Source organism: Callorhinus ursinus, unplaced genomic scaffold, assembly GCF_003265705.2.
Source record: "Callorhinus ursinus isolate GAN/ISIS: 27379988/994484 unplaced genomic scaffold, GSC_fseal_2.0 scaffold7, whole genome shotgun sequence".
Classification (NCBI taxonomy): Eukaryota; Metazoa; Chordata; class Mammalia; order Carnivora; family Otariidae; genus Callorhinus; species Callorhinus ursinus.
This window is the reverse complement of record NW_027397069.1, coordinates 69,536,827-69,542,018: the sequence shown is the minus strand read 5'-3', so window position 1 is coordinate 69,542,018 and position 5,192 is coordinate 69,536,827. Positions and strand designations below refer to the sequence as shown.

At 52.8% G+C, this 5,192-nt stretch overlaps 1 pseudogene; it reads left to right on the top strand.

Annotated features, from left to right (window-relative positions):
* Window positions 1-5,082: 5,082 nt before the first annotated feature.
* Window positions 5,083-5,192, top strand: LOC112826992 (small nucleolar RNA U3; annotated as a pseudogene).

Sequence of the window (5,192 nt, the reverse complement as noted above, 5' to 3'; positions counted from 1 at the left end):
GTTTTGTTCAGGTAGAAAGGACGGCCTTTGTCAGCCGCCCTGCTGCTTCATTCAGGGCTGTTTCCAGACCTCGTGCCAACTCAGCTCAGGAAGCTTCACCTTTGCTAATTGTGAGCTTTGGATCTGAGGACAGCTTCTGATTTGGTGATATTTCCGTTGATCTTCAGATGTATTGAATTAGACAGCGAAAGGCCGGAGCTAAGGTTCCTGGCAAACTGCCCCTGTCTCCAGCATGTTCCCAGGACAACGACAACAGGCCTGGGGGACAGGACGCTGGCAGGAGAGCAGGGCTGGGTCTCCGGAAGACTGACCGTTCCCACCTGACTGAACCTGCCTCCGAGGAACCTTCCAGGAGAGCTTTGGAAGTAAGACAAAATGCTTGCGGTGCTCTTCAAACAGCTTTGTGTCATCATAGAAAATGTGATTATTCCAAATGAACTACATTGGACTCTAGGAAATCCTGTTTCATAAGGCAGCATCCTGCACACATATGATGATTGCCTACTGTGTGCAAGACACTGTACAAAGTATCATTAGCCATCTAAGTGATCCTAGCTGGGTTCCCCCCTAGGGACAAATCATGGAACTGGATGTATTCTTGCTCTTAGGGATCTGACATTCTCATGGAAGAGACAGACGATCGATAAATTAGTAAACACGAAACAAGGTAATTTCAACCATAGTAAATGCTATAAAGAAAATAAGCCAAGAAACATGATCAGGATCACCTGGTTGTGGAGGAGGGCTCCGAATGGCGTGACGCTCAATAGAGAAGTCCCTCTGAGTAGACGGCATGTAGGCCAGGTCTGAATGATGGGAAGGAGCTAGTCCTGGGAAGATGGGAGAGCAGTCCCAGCCCATGGAATCAGCATGTGCAAAGGCCCTGTGGTAGGAGGACTGAGCAGTGGATGACAGGGCAGCTGTGTGGTGGACAGCCAGCCAGATAAGCTCCAAAATAAGCAGAGCCCACGCCCAGGGAAACCCTGACAGTGGGTTTGCATTTTATTCTTGATGCGATGGGAAACCTCAGGAGGGTTTAAGCAGTGAACGGGCACCATCTGATTAGTACTTTTGGAAGAATCCCTCTGGCTGCAATACAGAGGCACTGGGGCACAAAGCCCGGGATGTGGCCATGCTGTTGAGACTTGGCTGGGTTCTGGCCACAGCTCTTGGGTCATCAGACAGGTTGAAGTCATGGAATGAGTCCCCTACGCCTCTGGCCAGGGGGTCTTCACGTGTGACCGGCAGGGGTGAACCGGTTGGATCACGAAGCAGAATTAATCTTATAAAATGGGGAAACGACCTGGAAGAGACTAATGATTAATGTGGGCCCCAGTCGCCTCTGCCCCCCCTGGCTCTCCCAGAGTGGGACAGACGGCACGTAGGACCCTGGGCTGGTAGTGCTTCCCTTGGGCCCCTGTGTCCTTGGTGGCATGACAGGAACAGTGGGGCCCGCTTGCACAGTTTTCCCTCAAGGGCTCACACTCCCCACTGACCCCAGCAACCCCTCTTACCAGCAGCCTCAGCTCCCTTGCCCAATGTCCCTCCACGGTACCCCAGCCCTAGGCCTGCCTGCCTCCTCTGCCCTGCCACCAGCACTCCGTAAATCCGCGGCCTCCGGCCTCACCTGGCTCTCCGCTCTGGCCCTCCGCCCCGCAAACTCTGGTCTCTGCTGTGTTCTCTCAGCCATTCTCCGCAATGACTGTTCCAAACTCCCCTGCCCACTCAAACCTCTGCGGCCTCACCAGCAAATGAGCTCATCTGCTTCTCCGGGAAACAGAAGCCTCCAGATGGGAATGTCCTCAGCCTCGGTGCTTCATATCCTCCCCTCCCGTGACCAGTCGGAGGCGGCCTCCCTCCACCCGTCTGGCCTCCCGTGGCCTCCTGTCCTCCTCGGCCATCTCTCCTGCCCTGTTCCGGCTTCGGCCCCTCCCCTCTCCCCACCCTCCTCACCCACCCCTCCCAGCACCACTGGCAGCAGACAAGTCTCTCTCGCCTTAACCTCAACCTCCCAGGATCCCTCATCCCCTTCAGTGCCATGTCTCCCTGTCCCCAACCCCGCCTCCTGAAAGGGCTGTCCACAGTCACCCTCTCCAGCCATTTCCCCCCCCGACTCCTGCCACAAAACCCTCATCATCTTGATTTCTGCTCCCGCCGCCTCCGCCCTCTCTGCCCTCCACACACAGGTGGGCCACTTCCTGGCCCCACCTCCCATGGGGTCCTCATTTTGTCCCCAGCCTCTCGGCATATTTGACAGCTTTGACCCACTCGTCCCTCTTTAAATACTTTCTGGTCCCTCAAACTCTCGGGTTCCTGATTTTCTCCCTCTTCTCTGGCCATTTCTTCCCAGCCTTCTTCCCAGGTTCCTCCTTCTTTCCCATTCTTTAAAAATTGATGCTTCTCATTATTTTGTCCTAGGCTGGCGCTTCTCAAGAGAGGACAATTTTAGCCCTCAGGAGGCATCTGGCGATGTCTGGAAGAAATCTTGTTTGTCCCAACTAGGGGGCTCTACTGGTAGAGACCAGAGATGCTGCTAAAGACCCTACAATGCACAGGACACTCCCCAACACAGAATTATGCAGCCCAAGGTGTTGGCAGTGCTGGGGTTGAGAAGTCCCGTCTGAGGCCTTTGTCTCCCCCCTTCTCCGTCCACACATTCTCCCGGGCCAGCACCTTTGTCCCCGTGTCTTCAGGGACCACGTTGGCGCTGATGGCTCTCACAGTCCTCGTCTACCTCCCACCTTGCCTGTCGCTTCAGAAGGGCTGCCCGCCTTCTGCACATCATCACCTGGAGCTTCAGCTGTCCAAAGCCATGTGACTGCACCTCCCCCTGGCACCCCAGCCCAACCCCCAGTCTGATTCTCTTCCTGTTCCACACCTTGGAGAATCACACCAACTCCCATCCGTCTGCTCACTTAGAAGTCCTGGGGTCACCCGCTGCCACTCCCTCTTTCTCCCGTCGTAGATCTAACTGATGGGTCCAGCTGCCAAATATATTCCATCCATCCGCTCTGCTCCCTCTCCTCCGCTAGTTTTCTGGTTCAGGCTCCCAGACCCTCACCTACATCCCTCCAGTGGCTTCCGAACAAAGTTCCCACCCACACTCTCCCCCCCTCCCAACCCATTTCCCATCCTGAAGCCAAAGCCATCTTCCTAAAATGCCAATTTGATCATATAGCTTTGCTACTAAGAGCTCTTCAGTGGCACCCCATTGGCCTCGGGATAAAAGTCTAGATCTCTGACCATGTCCTCCTTGCCTTTCGTCAGCTAGCCCATGCTCGTCTCTCCAGAAGAACCTCTCACCATTGTACCCCTCTCCCCACCCTCCATGCCCCCTCAGCCCTGACAACGAGGTGTAGTCCCTGAAGTGGGCGCCATGTTCTCTCTCACCTCTGGGCATTTGCGACTCGCATTCCTCTGCCTACAACACCTTCCTCCTGCTGCTCGCTAACTCCCAGTCACCCACCAGGTCTGAACGCAGACACCCTTCCGCCAGACATCCTCCCAGGAGTCCTGAATCCTTCTAGGGACGCCTCCTATACAACCCATGCTTGCCAGGAGAGCACATCCCCTCCAGCAAGCGTCCACCTACCTGGCTCTCTGCCCTAATCAGTGCCCTCTGTGAGGGCGGGTGGTCCCTGCCAGTCCACTGGGCCAGCCACAGGACCTAGCACCGTGCCTGACACTAAGTAGGTGCTCAGCAAGTGTTTGCTGTATGAATGAATAAACGGGCACTTTTAAAAAACTTTCAGAAGCTGGATTACTCTACACTGTGACAAGAATCAGAATTCAAAATCACTGAAAGATCCATTTAAGCAACAAATCTACAAGGCTTTCTCTACTAAGACTACTTACTATATGGGTTCAATTCAAACTAAGCAATTTGTAATTCTTCAAATTAAAGTGGCTTGTCCTCCTGAGTGATGAGGAACGGGGAATGAATGGCTTGCTTGGCCCCCGGATATCTCAGATGTCTACCCTGAGCACAAGCCGGTGTGAAATATCAGCGGTGCTGAGGACGAGTGAATCAGGGAGAGATTCAGCCACCGTCCACAGATCCGGTTGTCAAACTGACGAGTCACTGCTTTAGCTTTTTGTGTTCATTGAATATATTTAAATACGGAGTCTTGGGTACTGATTTTTTTTTTTCAGTATTATAATCATTCAACAATACCTTTATGCCCTCGTGTTTTCAGAGTGGCCAGGATGGGTCTATCTCAGAATGCCAACCAGAGTGGGCACGGTAATCAGTACCAGCCTAGGACAGGGTGAATTGTCATCTGCTCAGGCCAACCTCAACAAACCCCTTGAAATCTTAGCCCGAACAACGGGCTAAGAAAAGCTGTCTCTCCATCTAGATACATGTCTGGTTGTCTTTGAAGAAAATGGGCAAAGCAGGCTTCCTCGTGCAGAGCACAGGTATCTTCCAACCATGCAGACCGCCCTTCAGGTGTGGAAAACCTCTCCGAGGCCAGAGCTGCTCACTGTCGCCCTCAGCCACTGTGGGTACCACTGGTGGTCCGGCTACTCAGGGAGCAAACAACTCAAATCGAGACTTAGTGTTCCAAAGTGGAATCTGCAGGCTTGGGGAAAGCACCTTGGAGAGGGGTTTTTTTTTGTCCTTCAGCAGGGACATTCTGTCCTCAGCAGGTGGGGACTCTGCCACCCAGGTGTGTGTGGGGGGTGGGGGTGGGGGTTGGGGGCAGGGTAGGGAATAGGAAGGTGGGAAATCAAAATCCACCTAGAGCTTTCCAGCCAAAACCGCCTTCAAATTAATGATTTTCAATATAAAATATTGATTGCTAATCCTACTTTCAAAAATCTACATCCAAGGGCGCCTGGGTGGCTCAGTTGGTTAAGCAACTAACTGCCTTCGGCTCAGGTTATGATCCTGGAGTCCCGGGATCGAGTCCCACATCGGGCTCCCTGCTCAGCGGGGAGTCTGCTTCTCCCTCTGACCCTCTTCCGTCTCGTGCTCTCTATCTCTCATTCTCTCTCTCTCAAATAAATAAATAAAATCTTTAAAAAAAAAAAACTACATCCAAGAAACACCTGTGCCAGTACTTGTGATATTAATAACTTAAGACTATACTTTCAGGGATCATTTCTATAGTTTGTGATATTAGTAACTTGGAAGGGGAGCCACCCCTAGATGCTGAAGGGGCAAGGCTGACTGGAATGTTCTGAGTGCC